Genomic DNA, 12,665 nt, shown 5'->3' on the forward strand with positions numbered 1-12,665 from the left:
CACACTGATTGCTGCCTATGTCTCCCCCTCCTCTCAATTGGACTGCGAGAGGTTGAAGACAATTAAGGAGGCAACCCGGGCTCCTTGGATTATTAGCGGAGATTTCAATGCCCACCACCAACTGTGGGGAAGTCCTATAGCTAACGCCAGAGGGAGGAATCTTTCCTTATTTGCTTCAGAAAATGAACTTTACGTAACGAATGACGGCAGCCCGACATACCTGAGAGGCAGTTCATACAGCAGCTGCCTAGACCTGACGCTAGTTTCGCAGTCTCTGCTGCGGCGTGTCCAGTGGTTTTGTAATGTGGAGACCCACGGTAGTCATCACATACCAACCTACCTCAAGACTCCAGGTCTTGGGGCGTCCGACCCAGCTAAACACGCGCACATTGAGCAGCGTTTAAAACTGGATCTGCTGACCTATCAAAGGCAGGCAGATTTAGCGACCCGCCTTGCGAATCCAAACTCATCACCACCTCGGCTCCTTCATGTGGACAATTTTACCCTACTTTCCTCAAGAAAGGAACTCCTTTGGCGCCGCACACGTGCTCTCATCCCTCCGTGTGCGGTAACTCTCCCCCGCGGTCTTACCCGTGCTGAGGCGATTGCGCTTAGGAGGATCCGGGTCGGGGTTGCCCTCACACCAGCCATCACTCGGAAGTGGCCTCAGTACCGAGAATTGTTTCCTCGGCCAGGTTGTCCGGTATGTAAACACGAGGACATTGAGGCCGACATTCATCACTTACTGTGGGACTGCCCAGCTCTCAAGCCTACAAGGATCCGGCACCTGATGGTAGCAGGTCTTTCACCAAGCAACCCTTCTTCATACATTGCCTGGACGCAGGGACCGTACCATCGTTCTCTACTGGACTTCACCAAATCAGCTAACCTTTTTTTCATTCATTTAGATCATTCATCACATCTTCACTTATCACTGATGCCCTGGGGCAATAAATTTCGCTTTAAAAAAACTGCAATGGAAGAGGCGTGCAAAGAAGCCCTCACTTCCAGTTTGCAGGAAATTCTAGCAGCAGCAATGAAGGCTGCTAGAGGCTTCCTGACGTAAACAAGAATGCGCACCGAAATTTCTATCGAATTACACCACTTACGTGCAATTCGACGGCGTGCAGAAACACGTTACAGACGGAGCAACTGCGTAAGGGACCTGAGAGAGGCGCGTCGTTTGGAAAGGAAAGTCAAGCGACGAATGCACACGCTGTCGAAAAAGCGTTGGAAGTCTTTCTGTCAATATCTGGATTCTCGAAATCCCATGTCCCTAATTTGGCGGACAGTGCAGGGCTTCGAAAGATTCCACAGCAAAGACAGCCTTCCTGTGCGTTAGCTCTGCATCAAAACCATCACCATATTGAAGTTGAAACTGACTTCTGCAGCAAAGCCGCGGGTGCTCTGAATACCTCGGGTTCCCAGCGTGTTCCTCTTGCATCACAAGATTCAGCGATGGATGTTGTCGTTACTCGTGAGGAACTTGATACTGTCGTTGCAGAAAGTAAGCGTTTTTCTGCACCAGGTGCAGACGGCATTGCATATGCGGCGCTGTGCCACATTGGCCACGACGCGCGTACAGTGCTACTCAGCCTTTACAACCACTCGTGGCAAAACGGAATTATCGCTTCCCAGTGGAAATCCAACCGCATGATATAATTACTAAAAGCACGGAAATCGCCGCTTGATCTCTCATCATACAGGCCAATAGCTTTGGCCAGTTGCGTGGAAAAAGTCATAGAAAAAATACTTCTGGCTCGTCTTGAGTGGTACCTTGAGCACAACATGTATCCTAATGCCTTTGCGGGTTTTCGACGGTGTCGCTCCTCTATAGACAACGTCATTGATATCGTGTCTACAGTCCAGAATCAAAAACGCCAGAAGCGCACGTGCGCTGCACGTTTTATTGATATCAAAGGTTCATACGATAACGTGACACATGAGGACATCCTTGATGCTCTAAAGGCTGTTGGAATCGGTGCACAGATATATAGGCGGATCCAAAAGCTATCTGACCAAAAGGACAGTTTTTTATTATGTGCGAAGATGGCTCCACTCCCGTGCATTACACCTACCGGGGCGTGCCCTAGGGCGGAGGGCTCAGTCTTACTTTGTTTAATCTAACACTTATAAGTCTTTAGGAGTACCTACCTAATACCGTCCATATCTCTATGTACGCCGAAGATATCTGCATCTGGGCCTCCTCTGTGAAACAGGGAAGAAAACTGAGCAAGTTGGTATACGTTCATGATGATAAATCTAGGCACTGTGTCCCCTCTGTCTCCTCTGTGACGCGTCTCCAGGTGCGATGAAGAGTTCAGAGGGCAGAAACCATAACTTCCTCTTATCTCCGAGAGCAAGGTCTGAGCGTGTCAGCCGAGAAGTGCGCAATAGTGACATTTACGCGCAAAAGTATGACACGTTATCCACTAACTATACACGGCCATGCCATTGCCTATCGTGCATCTCATCGTTTATTAGGAAATGTTATAGATCACAATTTATCATGAAGCCCGCATTGCAGCTTTGTAAAGAAAAAGCTAATCTCTGTTACACACCTGTTCAGATATCTTAGCGGCAAATCATGGGGCTTGTCTATTCTATCAAAGCTGCAACTGTACAGAGCACTCTTTTTCGAATTTTTGCTGTATAGTGCACCAATGCTTTCATGCACATGCAAGACGAATTTGCGTGCCCTCCAATCTATACAAGGTTAGGCACTTTGCACATGCCTGGGTCTCCCTCGCAGCGCATCAAGAGTTGCTACCATTGCAATCGCCCAAGACTGCCCACTCTACTTGTATATAACCCTTGACACCCTGCGGATTCGCATACGGCATCTAACAGGAATTTGCAGCACCACCTTGTGTCTGGCGGATCAAAGAACACACGCAGCGTTTTCAAAGATTATAGCAGCCCACCAGTCGTCCATCCCAACACAGCTCACCCCGGCAGCACGGCATTCCTCTGCGCTGGGGTATCTGCGGGAGCCATGCGTGCGCCTTACAATTCCGGGCATAACGAAAAAATCGAACTTATCGACAGCGGCCATTAAACAGTTGAAACTCTACCTACTCCACACTGCATATGGTGACCGAACTCATGTGTATACAGATGTTTCGGTCTCAGGTACAAGTTCAACCTACGCCGTGGTCATTCCTGCGAGAGAGATCACTATTATCCAGTAAACTTCGCATCGGACAACCTCCACCGAATCAGAATTGGCCGCTCTCCTTGCGGCTGTGCAGTACATCGTTGCACAAACACCCCGCAATTGGGCTGTGTTCTGCGACTCAAAAGCAGCCCTACATTGCCTTAATTATGCTTTACGCCAAGGCGACCACGAACAACTCGTAGCTGAATTGAGACATTTTCAACACCAGGCACAGGAAGAGGGTCCTGACATCGTCATCAAGTGGATACCGGGACACTGAAACATTGTCGGAAACGACGCAGCTGACGCTGAAGCTCGAGCTGCTCATGGCAGTGCCTAGCATTGTCTAGATACCGTTTACAAAAGCCGACGCAGCAAGACATCTGCAATGCTTGGCCGAAAAGAGATTTTAGTTTCATGGTCTTCTGCTGGCAACTCCACATGCCGTCTGTACCGCCTAGATCTCTTACTTCAACTCGGTCCTCCGTCCGGCCTCTCCCGCTGCGTTGCTACGCTGTTGTGTCGCCTGTGGCTAGGAGTGGCGATCACAAAAGCCTAATTCCACTTAACCGGATTGGCAGAATCTCCTGCGTGTGAGATCTGTGGGTGCGACGAGACTATAAATCAACTTCTTTGTAACTGCCCTCGGTTTCAGCGTGAGCGTGCACTCAGGGCTGCAACACTCCACCGTTTAGATACTTGTCCCCTTACTGAAGCGAAGATTCTGGGTCCTTAGAGTAAGCCTTCATCGCAGAAGACAGCTTTGAAGGCACTTTTAAAAGTCTTGAGAAGGATTCAAGACTGAGTGCAAGGTTGTGAACTATCAGTGTGTGCCCTGCGTTCCCTGCAAATAATCACCAACGGAAATGTGGAAAAGTGATCATCTCCCTTTGTTCTCTCCTTTGTCTATCTCTCCTTCTGTTCCCCTTCCCACGTGCAGGGTTCCATACCGGGCGCTGCCTAGTTAACCTCCCTGCCTTTACGTTTGTCTTTCTCTCTCTCTCTTCGCCTGACCAAGAGAACTCGCCCACTTTAGACATCAACCCAGCGCTGCCTAGGGACAGACACGACCAGACCCGCAATCTGCATCGAAGCTACAGCGAGTTTTTTTCGTCAACGCCGAAGGTAAGACAAACGCTGATTGGCAAGCATCGCATATAACCGACCATTACGCTCTAAATCCCCGCCAAAGCCCCTACTGTGTGTCACCGCTAGAACGAGAAGCTATCGGGGACCAATGCAAGAAATGCTTCGCGATGACGTCATCCAGCCTTCAAAGAGCACATAGGCGCCACTGGGTGTTCTAGTGGGAAAGTAAGACGCGCACTTCGATTCTGCGTTAGTTACCGCTGCTTGAGATCATAACAAAGGCCGTCTAATCCCTCTCCGCATCGACGACACACTGGACCTGCTCTGCAATGCCAAGTATTTCTCATCGATGGAGCTCAAGAGCGGCTACTGAGAAATTGAGGTCGGTGAAAGAGATCGCGAGGAGACGTCATTCATCACTCCGGATGGCCTCTTCAAGTTAAGGGTGATACCATTTGGTCTCTCTTCCGCACCAGCGACGTTTCAGCAATCAATGGATACAGTGCTGGCAGTCCTGAAGTGGCAAATATGTCTGTTATACTTGAATGACTTTTTTGTCTTCGACAGAAACTTTTAAGAGTATCTGGAAAGGGTTCTAACAGTGGCAGAGGCCATCAAATGTGTCCGGCCGAACCTTGAAAGCAGAGAAGTAACACTTTGCATATGCAGAGCTGCTGTTTCTAGGCCACATCGTTGGCATCGTTAATAAGCATAGACCCGAAGAAAACAGCTGCTATTCAACAGTTTTCACCACCGGACGATATGGAAGCAGTACGCAGGCTCTTCGGACTGTGCGTAGGTTACCGTCGATTTGTCAAGAACTTTTCGCTCATCGCCGAGCCTCTGACCGACCTGTGAAGCGCCGAATGTGAAGCATTGAATCTGAAGCGCCGCAACAGGAAGCCTTCAGAGAACATCAGCGTCGTTTACAGTCCCCACCGATTGTCGAGCACTTTGATCAAAACGCAGAGACTGAAATTGATACCGACGGGAGCAGCGTGGGCCTAGGCGCCATCCTCCTTCAGAAAACGACGAACCGGAGAGAGCAGCATACGCTAGCCGTTCACTGTCCAAGGCCGAGGCTAAAGATTCGTAAACTGAGAAAGAGTGCCTAATTGTGTCACATATAATAGGCAGTTTGAAATAGAAGTATGAACGAAAGAGGTTTGAAGAAGGCAACAAGGATGGCGATAAGAATGGCATATTGACACGTGTCATTTATCTTTATCGGGCCACCACGTTTCGCCGCCTAACAAGTGTCATCGCACAGTGCGGGACGCGCCTGCATCTATCCGAAGTTTCTGGCAAGTCATCGATGCTTCTGTTCGCTGTCTGTTGTAGACGAACCTTAGGTTATCTGATTTCATCGCCTGACGCGAATGGTGTAGAACTTTGTGGAAGGCACGCGGGTCCTAACGATTAGTCTGGAACATTCGGCGACTGCTATATAACAGCCGACGCGCTTGACCCGCGGATCAGATTTCTGACGATCGCCGACCGTGTTCGCCGCTACCGTTGTGCTGTAAGTGTAGCCTCTTTTGTGGGCACAGGTTCGCCAAATGAAAGTTAGTTTTGTCTTTCACAGTATTGCTACTTTGTTCTTCAACGTCACCACCACGTGACATCTGGTGGAGGTGCTTCTTTTTTGGTTTTTTCATGTACCGGAGGCCCCCGACAAGCCGTGATCCAAGCCCGGACCGCAAAGAGAACACCAACGTAGTCCCGGACAATCGAGCAATACGCCGTCTTCAACAGCTGCCCCCGGAGCACGGACTTCTACCTAAGAAGATCAAGAAGATTGTGGCCGAGGCAACCCCAATGGCAGCCCCAGCGTCCCCCATCGTGCTGCAGCAGCCCAGGGAACCACCGACGTTCCACGGCTCCACATTTGAGGACCCGGAAAGCTGGCTGGAAACGTATGAGAGGGTCGCTACGCTCAACAGCTTGCAGGCGACGACAAGCTGCGAGATGTCTATTTCGCATTGGAGGACACCGCCAGGACGTAGTTCGAGAATCGAGAAGCCACCTTGACGACGTGGGACCTGTTCTGAATCAGCTTCCTGCAAACATTTACAAGCGTCCTGCGTAAAGAGCGAGCCCAAGTTCTAATGGAGACCAGGGCGCAGCTGCCGAATGAGACGATCGCAATCTTCCCTGAGGAAATGAGCCGTCTGTTCCGGCACGCCGACCCGGAAGTGTCCGAAGAGATGAAAGTCCGCCTACTGATGCGTGGTGTAAAGGAGAAACTTTTCGGCGCAATGACACGAAGCCCACCGACGACCGTAGAAGAGTTCCTTCGCGAGGCCACCAGCATTGAGAAGGCACTCGAAATGCGGAACCGACAATACGATCGCCGCACGAACTCGACAAACTACGCCGGAGTTCAGTCACTGGCCACCGACGACCTGCGCGAGACCATCAGGGCAGTCGTACGGGAGGAGGTTCAAAGGATCTTTCCTTCTTCTACAACCGAAAAGGAATGCCTCGCCATCATTTGGGCCACAGCGAAATTTCGCCCTTACCTATATGGCAGGCCATTCAAAATGGTCAGCGACCATCACGCATTGTGTTGGCTAGCTAACTTAAAGGACCCTTCAGGACGGCTGGCACGGTGGAGCCTCAGACTACAAGAATACGACATCACTGTAACCTACAAGTCCGGACGAAAACACTCAGATGCCGATTGCCTATCACGCGCCCCCATTGACCCGCCGCCTCAAGATGAGGATGACGACGCCTACCTTAGAATAATAAGCGCGGAAGATTTCGCCGAACAGCAACGAGGAGACCCGGAGCTAAAATCCCTAGTCGATTATATGGAAGGGCACACCGACGTTGTCCCTTGGGCATTTAAGCGTGAATTGTCTTCGTTCACGCTTCAAAACAACCTACTCGTGAAGAACTTCTCACCAGTCCACGCCAACTATCTTCTTGTTGTTCCGTCAGCGCTGCGTCCAGAAGTACTGCACGCCCTACATGACGATCCGACCGCTGGGCACCTCGGTTTCTCCCGGACGCTATCAAAGATACAAGAAAGATATTACTGGCCGCACCTAACCGCCGATGTCGCCCGTTACGTCAAGACATGCCGAGACTGTCAGCGACGCAAGACACTACCGACAAGGCCAGCGGGATTACTACAGCCGATCATGCCTCCTTACCGACCTTTTCAGCAGATCGGGATGGACTTGTTGGGACCGTTTCCGACATCAACTTCCGGAAATAAGTGGATCGTCGTGGCGACGGACTATCTCACCCGCTTCGCTGAAACTAAAGCTCTGCCGAAAGGCAGCGCAGCCGAAGTGGCGAAATTTTTCGTCGAGAACATCCTGCTGCGACATGGTGCTCCTGAAGTCCTCATCACCTACAGAGGAACGGCTTTTACAGCAGAGCTCACGCAAGCCATTCTTCAATACAGCCAAACAAGTCACGGTAGGACAACTGCCTACCATCCGCAGACGAATGGCCTCACGGAGCGCCTGAACAAGACCCTCGCCGAGATGCTAGCAATGTACGTCGACATCGAGCACAAGACAACGGATGCGGTCCTGCCGTACGTAACATTCGCTTACAACACGGCGGTGCAAGAAACAACCCAGATCACGCCATTTAAGCTGGTTTACGGCAGGAACCCGACGACGACGCTCGACGCCATGCTGCCGCACGTCACTGACGAGGAAAATCTTGAAGTCGCTATCGATCTCCAGCGCGCCGAAGAAGCTCGACAGGTCGCCCGCCTACGGATCCAGAACCAGCAGCGTACCGACAGCCGACACTACAACCTGCGACGACGCTTCGTCGAGTACCAGCCCAGCGACCGTGCTTGGGTATGGACCCCGATAGGCCGACGAGGACTCAGTGAGAAACTATTGCGCCGCTATTTCAGACCTTACAAGGTCGTTCGACGTATTGGCCCACTGGACTATGAGGTCGTGCCAGACGGCATTTCGCATTCACAGCGGCGCCGCGCACCATCTGAAGTGGTCCACGTGGTGCGCCTTAAACCCTTTTACGGACGCTGACGAACTTCCTTATTTTTGTTGTTTTCTTTGCTACGAGTGCTTTTCTTTATTTCGTTTGTTTGCAGCATCGGGTCGATGCTTTTCAAGAGGGGGGTAATGACACGTGTCATTTATCTTTATCGGGCGACCACGTTTCGCCGCCTAACAAGTGTTATCGCACAGCGCGGGACGCGCCTGCATCTATCCGAAGTTTCTGGCAAGTCATCGATGCTTCTGTTCGCTGTCTGTTGTAGTCGAACCTTATGTTATCTGATTTCATCGCCTGACGCGAATGGTGTAGAACTTTGTGGAAGGCACGCGGGTCCCAACGATTAGTCTGGAACATTCGACGACTGCTATATAACAGCCGACGCGCTTGACCCGCGGATCAGATTCTCGACGATCGCCGACCGTGCTCGCCGCTACCGTTGTGCTGTAAGTGTAGCCTCTTTTGTGGGCACAGGTTCGCCCAATAAAAGTTAGTTTTGTCTTTCACAGTATTGCTACAGTGTTCTTCAACGTCACCACCACGTGACAATATATTAACCAACGAATAGAGAAGATGAAGAACTATTCGGTGAGGTGGAAAGACGTGATTGGTGGAGAAGAGAAAAGAAGAGGGCTACGGCAAGGATGACGCGTAACAACACCAAGGTTATAAAAGCCCAAAGGAGAGCGTGGCACGGGGGTGGAGTAGAACAGAGAAGCGGAGGTTCCGGCCCGTCAGGAACACTTCGGCTAGAAGAGAGCAACACCGGATACTGCTCCGGTGATCTCAAGTTATACGGCGCCGCACGGTGGACTTCCTGCCGTTCCTGAGCCCATTCCGGGGAGTCAACGGATTACGCTACCACGTGCTACGGCCAGGGGTGCCTCCAGTGCTGTGCCCACCCATCCGGGTGGTGCCCCCAACGCCAATATCAACAGTAGCACCTCCACTGGCACTTGGACTGGGAGATCGTACGACGCCGCCAACGACGCTGCCAGTGATTCCAGCCTGAGCACATCGAACGCCACCTCACGCCAGCTTCTGGGCCCATGCAACGCTGCATCAGCACTGAACCGTGAGCAGGAACGCCGATCGCTAGTTGTGCACGCTAGTAGCAGTGTTCCCGCGCCAAGTGTATTGGTAGTCTTGGTGTTTTGTGTGCTAGTGTTTGTGTCACGTAGGGTGTATTAAGTGTGCGTCTTTGTGGGTACACCTGTTGCCTAGTCCATTCTTTCGGTCCGAGTGTTCCCTGGGGTGATCCTTGACACCTTGCCATCATCTGACCAACGTCGACAGTTCGCCCCTACCAGTAAAGACGACCGTTCACTGTGTTATGGAAACAATGAATAACTGCGCAAAACGGACGAGACAAAGAGAAGAATCACAAGAGACAAGTGCTTCTCTCTCTTGTCCTGTCCTTTTAGTGCAGTTATTCATTTTTTCTATAATTTCGTACCAACAATCCCCTCACCGCACTCTTTTAGCGCTTACTGTGGTCAGCGATCATCACGCACTGTGCTGGCTAGCCAGTTTGAAGGATCCCGCAGGCCGCCTTGCTCGATGGAGCCAGGAGTTTGACGTCACTGTCATTTACAAGTCGGGACGTGATGCCAAATGCCTCTCACAAATACCTATAGATGCACCGCCGCCAGACGACGATGAGGACGCCTTCCTGGGATCAGTTCTAGCTGCATTGCACAGCAGCAATGGTTGGACCATGCCTAAAACATCTCATCGAGTAATTAGAAAGCAATCTTTCTTCATCTCCCGCCTCGTTCAAGCGAGGATTGTCTTATTTCTGCGCGCAGAATGATATCCCCGTGAAGAACTTCACAGCGAACAAAGCAGCCTAAGTACGTGTACTTTGCAAGTGTGCGCGAAGAAACTCTTCAGGTTTCACATGACGAGCCTGGACAACGTCAGTTTTCTCGTACCCTCCGCAGAATTCAAGACAAGTATTTTTGGCTACGACTGTGTGCCGATGTCGCACTATATTTTGAAAGCTGCCGAGATTGTCAGCGACGAAAGACCTCTCCCAGCCTACCAGTAGAATTTTTCAACGCCATTCAACCCCTCTGAAAGTCCTTTCAGCACTTCGGCATGGTCTTGCTTGACCCTTTTGTGAAGTTAATATCTTGAAATATGCGGATCATCATAGCGACCATTACCTGACCCGCTACGGCGAGGAAAAAACCCAACCGAACGCAACAGCAGCAGAAGTCGGCAAGTTTTTCTTACAGTGCATTCCGGTGCGACACGGAGCCCGTGATATGCTCATTACTGACAGCTGCACAGGATTCACAGCGAAACTGACGCAAGCCATTCTGCATTACAGCCAAACGAGTCATTAGAGGGCAACTGCATACCATCCGCAGACCAATGGACTCACCTAGCGCCTGAACAAAAGCATCGCTTATATGCTCGCCATGTATGTCGATGCCGCATCTAAGACCTGAGACGTCATCCTGCCTTACGACGTCTTCGCCTACAACACCGCAGTGCAGGAGACCGCCCAAATGACGCCTTCTAGGCTCGTCCATGGTAGGGAGGCCACGACCACGCGAGAAGTCATGCTACCCAACGTTGCCGAAGAGAACGTGGATGTCGCCGCCTACCTTCAACGCGCAGAGGAGGCCCGAAGACTTGACCGAATACGGATCAAAGACCAACCGTGAAACGACGCAAGGTGCTGTAACCTACAAAGACAAAACGCGGAATACAAGCCAGGAGACACAGTGTGGGTTTGGACGCCCATTCGACGCCTAGATTGAGTGAAAACCTTTTGCACCACTCTTTCGGCCCGTACAACGTTTTTCGACAGCTAGGTGAACTGGACTATGAAGTCGTCCCGAACGAAATGACTGCATCCCAGCGACTCCATGTACGACCAGAAGTTGTCCATGTCGTCCGGCTAAAGCCCTATTATGCGCGCTAAAAACCTAAGGAAGTTGTGTTTCAACGTTTGTTGTTTATTTTGCACAGTTCGTTTTTTTTCTAGTTGCCTTATTTTTTAAAGCATCGGGGTGATGCTTCTTTGAGAGGAATTAATGCTGCGAATCTGTGTAGTGTTTGTTCATTCCTCAAAGTTGCCGCCACGCCACTTTATTACTTTGTGAATGCATGATGCGACCAGATTTATCTCGATTGATCGCATCTAGGCGGACCCGATTCTACCTCAATCCGAAATATTCTAGTAATGTTGCGGGTTTTATCTAGGAAGTTCCCCATCAACGGCGGGCATTCAGTTCGACGACCGCCGAGAACGCTGGTCTCTACGCTGCCGTCGAGTGATTCAGTCCATCAAGAGTTTTGTTTAGACGCCGCCTTCGCTGTCTTTCCGCCCTCTGGATTGCAGTAACCACCACGTGACAATTTTCTAACCGGATATACGCTAGAGCAAGTTGCTTCAGTGCACAGACTGCCATCGTGTATTTCTTTAGTATTCTGGAAACATGCAAACATACCGGCGCCTCATCTATCAGGCACGATGGCTTGACGGGATGGTATGGAAGGGCATAGCCTGAGAGTATTTGAGGCTGATGGCAGCGGAGTGCACTTGCAAAATTGCTCTCCGGCCGCTCATGCAGGATCTTTCTCAGTGGGTGACAATGGTGTAAGGTAAGTACGCGGAAGGGCTTCATGTGACAAATATGTCGACATTGGGCAGGCACGTGGTTCCTCAATCGTGCCTTCGTTGCACCGAGTTGTACCGAGGCAATCCAGGGCATGCCCTGAGCGCCTGCGCTAGAACGCCTTCTGAAGACCGCAAGCAAGAAATGCCCATATAAAGAGAACTGGGAGGCTGTATCGGATGTAGCCTAGGAACAGAATTCGGTGTAGTCGTAGTACGGAGCGCCCCGTTGAACCCCACTTCATGCCAGCTACACAGCGAAGGACACGGCAAAAACTAATCTGCCTTTTCTTTAACATGTTGATATGCCTCGACCAAGGCACACCGCGGTCAATAATAAAACCCGCTACTCCGTGGTGGGAGACATAGTGTATCTCAGCTCCGTATTGTGTTATCGGGTAGAGGATAACAGATGTGCGCGTGAATGCGACCACAGCACAATTTTTGGTGCTAAGAATAAATCTTGACGCCGTAGGAGTCTGGTTGCCGATGTTATAGCTCGCTGCAATCTCGCAGGCATTTGTGAGTGTGTCGAGCCAGAGACCCAGATGCAGAAGTCATCGCCATATGCACTGATATGAACGTTAGCTGGCAGCTCAATCCATTTGCAGGCCGTCCATTTCTTTATTAGATACCTGCATCGCCTTATGACATTACAGCAAGGAAGTGGGGCCACAAAATGTGATGCGGAATTCAAAACAATGCACACAAACAAAAGAATCACGTTTCACAATCTGATGATACAAACAAATTGTCTAAAATAAATAACTGCTGTTAATAGCAACAATTTCGGGAAGC

At 50.7% G+C, this 12,665-nt stretch overlaps 1 protein-coding gene and 1 pseudogene across 1 annotated transcript in view; one reads left to right on the top strand and one right to left on the bottom strand.

Annotated features, from left to right (window-relative positions):
- Positions 1-12,665, bottom strand: part of LOC144121935 (uncharacterized) — a 61,087-nt gene that overhangs the window by 34,877 nt on the left and 13,545 nt on the right. The gene's annotated exons all lie outside the window — the stretch shown is intronic.
- LOC144120182 (uncharacterized) overlaps positions 5,774-12,665 on the top strand; it is a 40,495-nt pseudogene continuing 33,603 nt past the window's right edge.

Source organism: Amblyomma americanum, chromosome 2 (assembly GCF_052857255.1).
Source record: "Amblyomma americanum isolate KBUSLIRL-KWMA chromosome 2, ASM5285725v1, whole genome shotgun sequence".
NCBI lineage: Eukaryota > Metazoa > Arthropoda > Arachnida > Ixodida > Ixodidae > Amblyomma > Amblyomma americanum.